The sequence below is a fragment of the Fukomys damarensis genome, unplaced genomic scaffold (genome assembly GCF_012274545.1).
Source record: "Fukomys damarensis isolate Sample0158 unplaced genomic scaffold, DMR_v1.0_HiC HiC_scaffold_7, whole genome shotgun sequence".
NCBI classification, from domain to species: domain Eukaryota; kingdom Metazoa; phylum Chordata; class Mammalia; order Rodentia; family Bathyergidae; genus Fukomys; species Fukomys damarensis.
The window spans coordinates 40,965,573-40,979,898 of NW_022900919.1; the positions used below are offsets into that span (position 1 = coordinate 40,965,573).

Genomic DNA, 14,326 nt, shown 5'->3' on the forward strand with positions numbered 1-14,326 from the left:
GTCCGCGCGCCCGGGTCGCGCCCTCGGTCCTCTCTGATCCCCAGGTGGTGCGCGCGGCATCCCCTGGAATTGAGGGCCGTGCTGAGGGCGCCAGCGGCCGGGGTGCCTTCTACATTCCCGCTCTTCCCTCCCACAAAGCCTGCGCCAAGTAATTTTAGAAGCGGCTGCTGTGACCTCAGGGCCTTTCTCTCCGGCTTGACGCCCTCAGGGGTCTCGGTTTCTCCGGTTGCCGCCTTTCCGGAGAGGGAAATTTATGTTCTGAGCGTGACTACTTTAAAGGGAGCAGCGTTTTCTCCTTGGTTTGGCCCTGGATGTCCCCTCGCATGGGTAGGTGGTGGGAACTTGGTCTGCAGGCTGGGGGGTTTGAATCGTGACTGATGGAAATTATGGACTGTCACGGAGAAAGGTAAATGAGGGCAACTGCGTGTGGAAGAAAGTTCCCTGTAGGGCTTTCTGTGGCCGGCACATTTGCAGTGTCTGTTAGTTTTATTTTTGCAGGGCTGGGAGATGGGAGGGGGAAGATGCAGTCCCTGCTGACGTTTGGGACCTCGGTGCGGGGACGCGCGACCGGCGTCCTGAGACAGTCTGGTTGGAGCTGTCATGAAGGGGCCATGTGACTTCCCGCAGCCAGCTTCTTCCTCGCGACAGCGAAAGGCTAGCATCGGGGCTGGTGGAACGTTTTCTTTTTATGCTTTTGTGTTTGAGTGCTCTGGAGCTGCTGTCTATATCTGCCTATGCCTAGGACTCAGCCTGCCTGGCGCCTGGAGGTGTGTGTGGACCTGGTGAGCTATGGAAAGGGCCCTTTCAGCTCAGAAATTCAGAGTTTGGCACTGAATTATGGCTGACCTGCCAGCGTCCCTTATGAATGAAGTATGACTGTTCACTCATTCATCCGAAATTTAATAGCTGTTGGGCGCCCGTGATTGTGTGCCGTGCAAGCTCTTACACCACACCTACCGGTTGAAAGGAGGTGGTGGATGTGCCTGGCCCTCTGCTCATTTCACCTGACCTCCTCCAGTGAGGTATCTGCTTTCTGTATTGCCTTGCTAAAGCGGCAACTGGCCTACTTTGATACCAGGGCAGTTTTTCTTTTGATTTTTGTTCTTTTCTCTAGCCTTCTTCCCTCCCTCCCTTCCTCCCTCCCTTCCTCCTTCCCTTCCATTCATCCATCCTTCCATCCTGGGAATTGAACCCAGGGCCTTTGCACTGAACCATATCCCCAACACTTTTATTTTTAAAAATTTGAGACAGTGTTTCCCTAACTTGTGATCCTCCTTCCCCAGCTTTCCTGAGGATTGGGGTTACAGATGTGCACCACCACCCCATGCTAATTTCTTCTGGTTTCTTTGCATAAAGTGGGAACTAATTTTTGTGAGAAAATACGTATTTCAGGAAGTATTTTTTTGTTGACTTTTTTTCAGATGGTTGCATGTGGTTGTGTTTTCTGACTGTGGCTTATTAGGCTGAGATTAAAGGGATGTTAACGCGTCTGAAAGTGCTTGCTTTGACAGCACATATACTTTTTTAAAAAAGGAACAATACAGAGATTAGTGTGTCCCCTGTGCAAGGATGACATGCAGATTTGTGAAGCGTTCCATTAAAAAGATGTCTGAAAGATGCTTATGGAAATACTTAAGGGTTTATGGAGGGGTCTTGCCAGTTTGTTTTCTTGCCACACTGTCTTTGGGGAGTGAAGTGTGCTAGGCTTAACTTTGCGGAAACGAGATGAGCATCACAGGGGCAAGCTCACGTAGCTGGTCACTGTTCTGCCACCATGCATGTCCCATCTGTCCATTTACTTGTCCGACCTCCCATTAACTTGGTGCCAGGTGCGGCTAAACAAATCCTTCTTGAATAAAGCCCAGCTTCTTGCACCCAAGTTGTGTAAGGTCTGCTTTGCTGGTTATAGCAAATCCTGAGTTGCCCATTGCCACCTGTCAGTCTCCAAATAGAAACTCAGGCTCTGTCTGGGACCACTGGTAGCTTAAGGAATTTTCTCATTTTCGTTAAGGAAATGAAAAGGCAGGAGTAATAATTTGCAATTATATGGTGCTTTGTACCTGTAATGGGAAGCTTTTTAAAACTTCATTTCATTTAATCTTAGGCTTTTTAAATTTAAAATTCCCCTGACCTCTTTCCAGGCCTCACCCATAAAAAATGTCTACATGCCAGTCCGTTGCTGATAGCTGCATTAATTCTTTTTCACATCCTGCTGTTCTTACAGTCCTCTGCTCTGAGACCCAAATGGGCTTTCTGTGCTCTTTTATTCTTTAATTTCTGCTCCAGGTTGAGCTGTGCATGACAGTGTCAGGTTTTAAAAGAGCCCTTTGTGTATAATGAGGTGGCACTCTTGTTTGCTTTCAGTTTTGCTATTTCTAACCTATTTTGTCACAGATTTTAGGTTATTGGCTCTCCCATGATTGAGGTCTGCTCTTGGTTTGTACTTTTCATGAATGTTTATCTTTTCTTTTGGTACTGGGGGTCGTACTCGGGTTCCTGCTCTTCCAAGGCATGTGGTGTAACCACTGAGCTAAATCCCCGGCCTGATGTTTATCTTTTGAGATGAGGTCTTACCATATTGCCCAGGATGGCCTCATTAAACTCCTGGGCCAAAGCAATCCTCCTGCCTCAGCTTCCGCCTTCAGTGTTTGATGTATTTTTTTTAGTACCTACTTTGTTCAGGGCAGTATTCTTGGTAAGCACATACATGCTGCATGGAGATTCCTGCTGAAACTGAGGAACCACCTGAGTTGGGAGGCAGACAAACTCCTAAGTGAGGCAGGCTCAGGGGATGGTAGGTGTTGGGTGGGAGCTGAAACTTCCAGGACAGAGGATGTATTATTAGCCTGCTCATGTTGCCGTAACAAAATACCAAGGGTGAAGGGCCTTAAGCAAAAAAAAAGTTTAGATTTCACAGTTCAGGAGGCTGGGCAGTCCCAAAGTCAAGGTTCTGGTCTGTTTGGTATTCATCCATCCATCCATTTATTTATTTTATTTTGTGGTTTTTGGAGACAGGGTTTTGCTTTGTAGTCCAGGCTGGCCTTGAACTCACTGTGTAGCCCAGACTGGCCTTGGACTCACTATGTAGCCCAGGCTGGCCTCCCGAGTGCTGGGATTACAGGCAAACACCAGCACCGCCTGGTCAAGACTCTTTAAATAGTCATAAGCTGGGTATGGTGGTGCACCCCTAGGATACTGGCTTTTGTGAGGCTGAGCAGGTGAATCGCTGGGATTTAAAGGCCAGTCTGGGTTACACAGTGAGTTCAAGACCATCCTAAACTGCATAGTGAGGCCCTGCCTCAAAAAACCAAGAAAAAAAAGTCATGTTGTAGGGGATAAGGTTTCAACATGAATTTTGGGCAGGGGCACATAGTTTGTAACAGACCTGTCTTTCGCTGAAGACAAGGAGTGAGGCACTTGGACATGTCGGGGAGGGGCCTTTGGAGTGAAGGAAGGCCTGATGCAAGTAGCTGCAAGGCCTGAGCAGCTTTGAGGTCTGACCCTGAAAGGCCATGTGGAAGTCTCTTTATCGGCCTGCAGGTTTCCCATTGAGGAGCCTGGGAGCCAGCAGACTGTTTTGAGTACAGGAGGGGTGAAGGCTGATTTAGCTTTTTTTTGTGCTAGGGTTGAACCTAGGACCCTTGCATGGTAAGCATGCACTCTGCCGCTGAGCTACATGACTAGTTCCCTATCTTTTTCTGTGTTTTTTCCTGTATTTTGGATTAAACCTAGAGCCTTCACACTGAACTCTACATCCCAGCCTTTGTTTTTATTTGGAGACAGGATCTCACTAAGTTATCCAGGCTGACCTTGAATTTGTGATCCTCCTGCCTCAGCCTCCCGAGTGTTGGGACTCCAGGTGAGCACCACCATGCTGAGCTGGTGTGCTCTGAGGTTGGGCTGTGGAGATGCGCTGATGAGTGAGTGCCTGGACAGGATGTGACCATGGCCAAGGTGCCTGAGCAGATTCTAGGCACAGGAGGCCTTGACGCCAGCCTGACACAGGTGGTGAGGAAACCGTATGCTCCAGATTTCCTTCTCATTGGCACTGCAGTCTCCCTGGGTGTTCCTTGTTGTTCTTGTCCTAATTCCCTCAACAACAGCAGGTCTGGGTGGGCGCTAGAGTGTGGAGTTCACTCCTGGAAAGAAAGTGGCTTTCTGTAGTCCAAGAGAGCTGTCCCCGCCCATGGCTTCGGTGGGAAGCATCTGGTGGCTGGGTTTCCATTGCATTGATGCTGGCGTAGTCACCCAGCTAGGTCCCTGGCTCTGTTACACACACTGCGGTTTATTTAATAAGGTACACGGCACCGTAGCAGCCTCTCCTAGCAGGCAGGGAGCCTTGTGACTGGACATTGGGCAGGCAGGGTGCTTCTGGTCTGTGTCTTCTCCACAAAAGAACTGGATGGAGCTTGCTGACTTCTCTTGAGTTAGTGCTTTGGCCTTGAGCTCTTCTGCTCCTGATCCTGAAATCATGATCCCTCCATGAGAGAGTGCCGCTTCCTGGCTGCTGAAGCTCAGGGCTCTGAGTTCCCCTGGTAGAGAAGCCAGGGTCAACTGGGTGAGGTACTCTGCCCAGCCCTTCCTGAGGTCATTGAGTCACAGCAGATGATGATGGGAGGGGTATGAACCATTCCCACTTTGTTGGGAGGCTGAGGATGCTGTGATTCAGAAGGTGGGCACCTCCCTGCAAATCAGCTTGCTGTAAAGGATTTGATCTGTGGATGGTTAAGCTCCAGGTTAACCTCAAGTTATTCGGAGCCTCTTGTTCAGGATGTTTTTCAAGGCCTTGATGGAAGGTTATGGCTGACCAGGAGGAAGACACCTTCGGCCTGAGCAGAGGGTGAGGTGGAAAGGCAGGCAGGGGCAGCGAGTGGTCAGCCAGGCTGCAGGGACGCCTGAGTGTGTGTGATGGGCCAGGCAGAAGGACTGTGACTCTCAGGAGAGCCAGAGATTGCCAGGACCCTGGTGCATTGGAGTGGCGTACGGGGAGCGGGCCCTTCGCTTGGTCCTGCCTCCTTTGGCCTGGAGTTCATTCCTGAGCACAGGGTTTTCCTTATGCACCCCAACTTGGACTCCCTTCTGATCATTCCCCCATTTGTCCTGTATAAATTTTAGGGACACAATTTTATTGTTAAATGCTGGTTTCACTTCACTCAAGTAAATATATAGATACCAGCAGCTTATCCTGGTGTTTGAATAGCTGGGAGGGATGGCACACACCTGTGGTCCTAGTGCACACGTAGTTCCTGTGTTCTGAGGCTCAAGCAGAAGGATTTCAAGGTCAAGGCCAGCTTGGACTACTCCCATTTTACTCTTTTCCTTTGCCACAAGCATATTATGCCTATGTTTGGTGTTTTTCGCTTTTCTTCTTTCTTGGTACTAGAGACTCCTTTATTAGTTAGGGTAGTTAATGCTAGCCAAAATAAGAGGCCCACCAAAATAAGAACATCTTTCTTGCTTCCATTTTTCTAGATGGTCCTCCGTCTTAGCATACAACTGACTGTAGGATGTAGCCTTGTGTGGGGACGAACACTGTTAATTTCAGCACTTGAAAGGGTGGAGAGGGAGAACTGTTGAGTTTGAGGCCAGCCTGGGCTACATGGCAAGGTCCAGGATAAGCCTGAGCTACCAAGTGAGACCTTGGAAAACAAAAAAACCCAAACTAAAACAAAAAAGAACAGCTTCTAAATTTGCATGGAATTTTGTACATTGAAGATTTTTTTTCAGTGGGCCCAGCTTGGAAGTAGTATTTTCTCCAGTCTGTTGGCCCACTCTTGGATGTGAAGAGGCTGGGAAATGGAGTCTTCTTTGTCTTGGAGGAAAATGAAAGGAGCACTGAGTCTGCAGTGCTACCGGGTTGAGCTGTTAGTTTTTGGTTAATTCTCTTTTTATGTTTCTGGGGTAGATTCTTAGCCATTGTGATAGCTGCAAGTAGGCATTTTGTTATTTTTTCCTCCTTTTAATTTCACAATGCATTGATAGAGGACTTGCCAAACAGACTTAATGTAGCCCTTCTTTCCCTTTTTATTTTTTGAGACAGGATCTCTAAGGAGTCCAGATTGACTTTGAACTCACTATGTCAGATCTCCTGCCTAAGGTGGTCCTTTTCTTGTTCTTGGTTTTTATTTGAATGCAGTGTTCCATGTAGTCTTTGCAGTATTATATATGATCTTTAATGTATTAAAACAGCGTGCTGGTAGGGTCGTGGATTTTTAGCCAAGAGGTGCTGCAACTGCTTCGTAAGCGCAGGGTCCTGAGTTTGATCCCTGCTACATGCACAAACAAAAACAAACAACAAGAACAACAAGAAAACAGTGCCGTCCTGGGGCTGGGGATTTAGCTCAGTGGTTTTGGAGTTTGATCCCAAGTATCAAAAAGAAAAAAACAAAACAGTGTGCTGGGCTGGGGATTTGATTCAGTGATTCTGCTGCCTGCCTCAAAAGCGCAAGGGCTCAAGTTCGATCCCTGGTACCAAAAAGCAAAACAAAGCAATGTGCTGCTGTCTGTGTCTGAATTACAATAGTAATATACATAGTGCTTTTTCTGGTGAGTACAGCCATGACCTTGAGGTTGACCCTGGAAGCCTTGTTTCCCTGCTGCTTTGAGAATGACCTCAAGGTTTTTGCCAGCTGGAACTGGGTGAGCTATGTCTGTCCTCTTGCTTGTCCCAAGGGCCATAGGTGTCCAGCATCTGCTGCTGTGCCCTGCAGCTGCTTGCAGTTTTTGAAAAGGTTCTGTCCTGAAGAGAGGTCATCCGCATCCTTGTTTCTCTTCCTTTCTGCCCTTGTCCCTGCCAAAGGTAAGCCTCTGCCAGCCCACCTGACTGGCTAAAGGTGTCCAGTGTGATTTCAGACCCTGGGTCCACTGCTTCCTGTGATGAGCACAGGTGTGCCTTTTACCACTTCTCTGAAGCTCCCCTTGGGGTCTGCTGAAGTCACTGCTGTAAGGGCTGAGGATGGAGGGGCATGGGAAGTTCCCCAGAGCCCTGCGGGATGCTGAGGTGCTGGGAGGGACTGCTTGCTGCAGACAGGGCGGATTTCCCCTCCTGCTAGTGACAGCCACTGGTGGGAGAGGAGGTGTTGTCCAGAGTACCTGAGGGTGTTTTCCACTAAGATCTCGCACTTACTGTTTTATTTCTTCTTTTTATTTTCTTCAATTCCTAACGTAGATTTTCCAGACTTTGTTTTGACTGACCCCTGACCCCCTTTGACCAACACTCGTATATCTCTAACTAAAGTGTCATAAAACTACCACATTGCCTTATATGCTTCATATTCTGATATTTTCTATTCCTATTTCATGAAAAAAAAACTTGGTTATGACACTCTACATCAGTTTTTTTCTGTCTTTTAAAAAATTTATTTATTGTTTTGGAGACAGTGTAGTTCAGGCTGGCATTAAACTCACTATGTAGCCCAGGCTGGGCTCAAGCTTGCAGTGATTTCTCCAGCTTCAGTAGCAAGTGCTGGGATTACAGGTGTGCACCATAACGCCTGATTTAATTTTTATTTTATTAATATGTGCTTGCTTTACCCAGTGATTGCCTTCATATTGGGAGTCAGCACACATGCATAACCCATCTTAAATCTTTTACTCCCCCAACCCCTGCCCCCCTTTCTGTTTGCAAAAGCTCTCACTCCTTAAATGAGTTTTGTAATGTTGAGTGTGGGATACCTGGCTCTGAAGTGCAGCCTTGCAGTGAGACGGGTTTATTCCTGCTCTCATGTGGGAAAGAAACCACATGAAGTTTTGTGGAGCAGCAGAATGGGGGCTTCCGACATTCAGGATAAACTAAAAAAAGGCTTTATTGAGATGATTCACATACCATAAAACTCACTCTTTTAGAAATACATGTCAGGTTTTAGCATATCCACTGAGTTTTGTTTTTGTTTTTTTTTTTTTTAAATATCTGGGATCAAACTCGGCTCCTTGGGCTTGTGAGGCAGGTGCTGGAACCACTGAGCTAAATCCCTGGTCCTCCACTGAGTTTTAAAACCACTGCTACTTAGTTTCAGGGCATTTTGTCATGCCAAGAAGAAACTGGTTACTGTTAGTAGTCTCATTCCTGCCTTCCCCTTCCCGCCAGCTGGTAATGTATAGTCTCTTTCTATAGAGTTGCCTACCCTGGACATATAAATAGAGTCAGTAATAGTAATATTCTACCACATTTTGTTTACCCATTAATCAGCTTCACTGGGTTATTTTCACATTTTGGCTAATATAAATAATGCTGCCATGAATGCTTGTAGACAAGTGTTTGTGTTTTCATGTTTTCGAATACGTAGAAGTGAAACTATTAAATCTGGTAATTTTATGTCTAACATTTTAAAGCAAAACATGGTGATGCACACCTGTCATCCCACCATTCTGAAGGCTGAGGCAGGAGGAGCCATGAGTTCAAGGCAAGCCTGGGCTACAAAACAAACTAAAGAAACAGAACTGGGAGAAGATAAATTCCTTTATAAAAAACCAAAGCATTTTGAAGAACTGCCAAGTTATCTTCCAGAATACATGCATCAGCAAATACGAGGGCTCCAGTTTATCCATATCCTCCCGGATGCTTGTCGTCATCTGCTTTTTCACTCTTTTAACAGTCCTAAGGGAGCACAGTGGTTTGATTTACATTCCTTAATGACTGATGATGTTTTGCACTTGATTTTCATGTGCTTTTGTACATTTGTATACAGTCCTTGAAGAAATGTCTCTTCAAATCCTTTACCCATTTAAAATTTGAATTTGTCTTTTTTTATTGTTGGGTTGCTAAGAGTTCTTAGGCCTGGCATGGTGGCGCACGTCTGTAATCCCAGCACTTGGGGAGTTGGAGACAGGAGGATCGCTGTGAGTTCAAGACCAGCCTGGTCTACATAGTGAGTTCCAGGTCAGTCACAACTACATAGTGAGACCCTGTCTTAAAACAAACCAAACAAACAAGAGTTCAATGTTCTGCTTAGAGCTTCTTATGTGACTTGTGATTTTTAAAACATTTTCCGTCATTCTGGGAGATGTCTTTTCCCTTTCTTGCTGATGTTCTTTGAAGTGCAAACGTTAATTTTGATAAACTCACACAGTCTGTTTTCCTTTGTGGCTTGTGCCTTTGGTGTCATGTCTGAGAAGCCAGGCCTGACCTGCCATCTACAAGACTTACTCCTGTTTTCCTCTGAGAGTTGTGAATTTTTCAGCTCTTAGACTTTATTTATTTTTTCGGTACCAGGGATCAAACTCCGGACCTTGTACTTGTGAGGGAGGCAGCAGAACCACTCAGCTAAATCCCCGGCCCTGTGATCCACTTTGAATTACTTTATATTATGAGGTTGGGGGTCCAGCTTCGTTATTTACAGTTATTGCAGCACTACTTGTTAAAGAGACTACTTTCTTTCCCCTATGCAATTGTTTTGACCCTTTTGTTGAAATCTCATTAAGGTTTATTTTGGGATTCTCAGTTGCATTCCAGATTAATCTACATGTCTATCCTAATGCCAGTGTATATGTTTGTCTTTACACTGCACTGTCTTAAATACCATAGCTGTGCTTTAAGTTTTGAAATCGGGAAAAATGAGTCTTCCAGTTTTGTTCCCTTTTAAGATTTGTTTTGGCTATTCTGGGTTCTGTGTATATGTTTCTTTCCTTTCTTTTCCTTTTCTTCTTCTTCTTTTTTTTTTTTTTTTTTTTTTTTTTTGGTGCTGGGGATTGAATTTGTGAGGCAGGCATGGTGCCACTGAGCTAAAACCCCAGCCCTGCCTGGGTCCTGTGCCCGCTTGCCTGTCCTTCCTCCCTCCCTTCCTCCCTCCCTCCCTCCCTTCCTTCCTTTTTCTGTGTATTTCTATATTACTGTAATTTCAGAGTCAGTTTTTGCCAAAAAAGATTTTCATAGTGATTACGTTGAATTGGTAGAACACTTTGGGAAGTACAGTATTGCCAAGAATTACATTTGTTGGTTGGTTTGTTTGTGTTTGTTTTTTGAGACAGGCCCTTGCTATGTAGTTTAGGTTGGCCTTGAACTCATGTCAGTCTTTATTCCTACCTCAGCCTCTCTTGAGTGCTTGCTTGGACTAGAAATGTACACCACCATGCCCATCTTTATGTTTGTTTTGCATGCTGGGAATCATTTTTTTGGGGTACTGGGAATCAAACTTGGGTCCTTGTGCTTGTGAAGCAGGCACTGGAACCACTGAGCTAAATCCTCAGCCCTTGCATGCTGAGAATTAAACCTAGAGCCTTGTGCGTACTAGGCAAATGCTCTACCACCGAGATATACCATCAGCCCCAAAAGTCACTTTTTTTTTGGTACTGGGGATCGAACTCAAGATCTTGTGCTTGCGAGGCAGGAGCAGTGTCACTGAGCTAAATCCCTGGACCCATTTGTTTTTTTTTTTAAGCCTAGATTTTGCTGTAAGCCCAGGCTGGCATTGAACGTGTAGAGATCCTGCCTCAGCCTCTCAAGTGCTGGAATTATAGGTGTGTACCACTTTGCTCAATTTAAGAATCACATTTTAACTGAAAATTTTGATGAGCTATTTATGTGTACTAGAAGAAAAGTGTTCCGATATTTTCTTCTAGCTTAGTCTATGCAATTTTGTGTTTTTGATTTTTCTGTTGTTGTTTTTTGTTTTTTTTTGTTGCTTTTGAGGCAGTGTCTCACTATGTAGTTGAGACTGACCTGGAACTCACTGTGTAGCCCAGGCTGGTCTGGAACTTACAGCGACCTTCCTGCCTCAGCCTCCTGAGTGCTGGAATTACAGGCATGTGCCACCATGACCAGACTTATTTTTGATTTTTTAAAATGAAAAGTGTAGCTAGGTTCATCCTTGTAATTTGAGCACTCTGGGAAGTTGGGGTAGGAGGGATTGCAAGTTCAGGCTCAGCCTGTTGACTTAGTGAAACTCTGTTTCAAAATAAAAAATAAAAGGGCTGAGGATATAGCTCGGTTTGAGGGCCCTGGGCTCAAGACTCAGTTTCTGTAAAAAATGGAGGGACAGGCTGGGGATATAACTTCATATGAAGGATGTAGGTTCAGTCCCCTGGTACAGCAACAAGAAATTGCTGGCCCTAGCCCACTGAATGGACTTCTCTACTTTTTACTGTACTGTATTCTACTCTATTTTTAGGTTTCATTCATCTTTTTTTTTTTTTAAAGACAGAGTCTCACTGTGTAGTTTAGGCTGGCCTTGAACTCACCTAGTTCACTGTGTAACCCAGACTGGACACAGACTTGATCCTCCTGCCTCAGCCTCCTGAGTTCTGAGATTACAGGTGTGTGCCACCCTGTCTGGCTTATCATCTGTTGTTTGAATTCAGTAGTCCTCATCCTTCACACCAAATTGGAATCATCTGGGGAACTACAGATGCCTGATCTCATTCTTGAGAGTGATGTGCAGTTGATCAGGAGTTTGATCTGAGTGTCGGAGTTTTCAAAAATCTTCCATGAGAATTCAGTGTGCAGCTGGTGTTGAGAACTCTTAAGTGAACTAAAACTGAGATACTTACCACCTTTGAGATACTGCCACCTTTTGCATAGTTGGCCAAACATCTGATGAGATAAAAGTATCCAGATACTCACTAACTGGCTCCTCTGTGTACCGTCTCTTGGGTGACGATATTACGGTCTATCTGTGTCTGTGCAGCCTCTTGGTTTAATATGTTTGCTGATGTTGTTCTCTTGAGAAATTAAACACTTTTGCAGTTGACTTCCTGTGGGTGTGTAGCTGTATTCCTGGTCCACATAACAGAAATGAGTGTCCCTAGACAGTCATTGCTCAGGAATTTTTTGTGTCTTTCGCCTTTATTTTCTAATCAGAAATGGATTGAGAAAAGCGTGCAGGAAAGTCACAGCTATGTTTTATAATTAAGCCGGGGATTTAGCTCAGTGGTGCCGCCACTTAAAAGTACAAGTCCCCAGTTCGATCCCTGGTACCAAAAACAAAACAAAACAACAAAAAAAGAATTGCCATGAGGTGAACACGGCAAGTGTGGGTTGGAATTACTATGGAAGTACATGAAGCTGTCACAAGATCAGATTTACCAGAAAATATCAGGAAGTGGTGGAACTGATCCCCTGCCTTGGAGATACTAAGAAATATTAGGATTGTGGTGAAACACTTCTACATATAGTAACCTGTTTCACTCACTGAATATGTGATGTGGTATTTATATGTGATATGTATATTGCATCACCATATATATAACAAAATTTAACTTTTTTTTTTGTACCGAGGATCGAACTTGGGACCTTGAGCTTGTGAGGCAGGCGGCAGCACCACTGAGCTAAAACCCCGGCCTGAAATTTAACATTTTAAATGTACAGCAGTGACCACCACTAAATAGTCCCTGAACATTTTCACCACCAAAAGGAAAGCCTGTACTGAAATCCTTATTCTTCCCCATGCCCAACTCCAGGCACCCCCCTGGTCTGCTCTCTGTCTCTGTAAACTAATCTATTCTGGACAGTTTCATGAAAATGGAATCATAGAATGTATAGCTTTGTGAGTCTGGCTCCTTTCACCCAGTGTCTGCAACGTTCATCCCTGCATAGCCTGTGTCAGTCAGCTGCGTGTTCCCTGATGGTGGATGACAGTGTCCATGGTGGATGGACTGACTGCACCGATGACCACTGTATTACGCGGGGGGGGTGGGGGAAGAGGGGGCTCGAGCTAAAGACCCAACAATAGAAGGATTTGTCAAGTAGAACACAACATCAGTCATGTGTATAAAACTTTGTGATTTTTTTGTTTGTTTATGTATTTATTTTTACTGAGGTTTGACCCGAGCAGTCAGCCTGGACATTTAAAATCAGAACTTTTGTTCCCAAGTATGCTTACTGGCCTCAGTATGACAAGAGTCCCAGCTGGGCAATGGTGGCACATGTGGGAGGCCAGCCTGGGCTGTATAGTGAGTTCAAGATCAGCCTGAGCTGCATAGCAAGACATCCTGTCTTAGCAAAACGCATGTGCATACACACACACACACACACACACACACACACACACACACACACACACATCAGATTCCTCCAAGAAGATGGATCTAACAAGCACTGGGATGACAGAAAAAGGTACAAAGAAAGTTCTACAGAGACACATTATCAGGAAGTTGCCACATAGTTATATTTGAACTTGAGTTTCAGATTTTAGAAATGCAGAATAAGGAGAATTTGAGGTTATTACTGACCTCAGCAGAATAATGGAGCCCACAGAATACTTAGAATTAAATGAATTTGTGTCTTTTTTTTTTGGGTACTGGGGATCGAACTTGGGTCCTTGTGCTTGCAAGGCAGGCACCGGAACCACTGAGCTAGATCCCCAGCCCTTTGTATAAATGTTTTAATGCTAAATTTATTGAGATATCATGAGAGTCCATTTGCATTTTGTTTGGTTTATTTACTTTAAAGTTTTCCATTTTTTTTTTTTCTGGTAATACATAGCAGCATTTTTTTAAACAAACATCTTTTTTTTTTTTGAGACAAGAGTCTTGCTGTGTATTTCAGGCTTGCTTTGAACTCATGGTTTTATTTAAAGTACTTTCAGATTTCATATTTGCTTGTCGACTGAGATATGCTTGGAATAACCAGTAGCCACTGTCGATTGGGGAGGGGGAGAAAAGCTAAACTTGAAGATTTTTTCAGTGTCCAGTAAATATGAACTCCAGCCAGGCAGTTTGGAGGATGAAGCTTTTACTCCACGTAATTAGAAAGGGGTACTCGCTTTCATTTACAGGCTTTTTATTTGAGAATGAGGAAAGCTTCTTTGCGTGTCCTAACTAGGCTTTGGGGTGCATTAGTCTTTCTGACTGCTGCAGCTCTCTGGCATCTGTCAAGGGTTTTGGCACAGGGCTCAGTGCCCTAGGTAGCCTGGCATTTTCCTCCTGACAGTTTCTACCACAGGGAGAAACAGGTGGGCTTTGGGTTCTGTTTCTCTAGCTGTTTCTAAACACGTCCTGGCCTCCTGCATGCTGGGCAGGGTTTGGGGTCCCCCTGGAGTGCAGCTGGGGAGCAGCATGCCCAGAATTTGGGCAAGACCATTTCCAGATCTACTTGCGCTGAGTTTGAAATTCTGACCCAGTCACTTTAATCTGTTTATTACCTAATCATGGGCACGCCAAGACATTTTGGGAAGGGTTTTAGAAGTTTTGGGTTAGTGCACATAAAATAGTTTTTGAATGTGTTTAAAGGGTTATAGTGCTTATTCATGTGCAGAGGCCTCTTAAATTAATGCAAAAGCAAACCATGTGTCACTGCATTTAATTTATTCCCCTGATAAATTACTATTGGACAGAGAGAGAGAGAGAGAGAGAGAGAGAGAGAGAGTGGGGGGGGAGAGGGAGAGAGAGGGAG

General features: G+C 44.9%; 1 protein-coding gene and 1 pseudogene across 1 annotated transcript in view; both read left to right on the forward strand.

Annotated features, from left to right (window-relative positions):
• The first annotated feature begins 84 nt into the window (after positions 1–84).
• Positions 85–14,326, forward strand: part of Slc23a2 (solute carrier family 23 member 2) — a 114,256-nt gene continuing 100,014 nt past the window's right edge. Inside the window, exon 1 of the mRNA XM_033761198.1 lies at positions 85–327. The gene's annotated coding sequence lies outside the window, so the exon portion shown is untranslated. The remainder of the gene's footprint in view (positions 328–14,326) is intronic.
• Positions 1,504–1,604, forward strand: LOC117285264 (annotated as a pseudogene).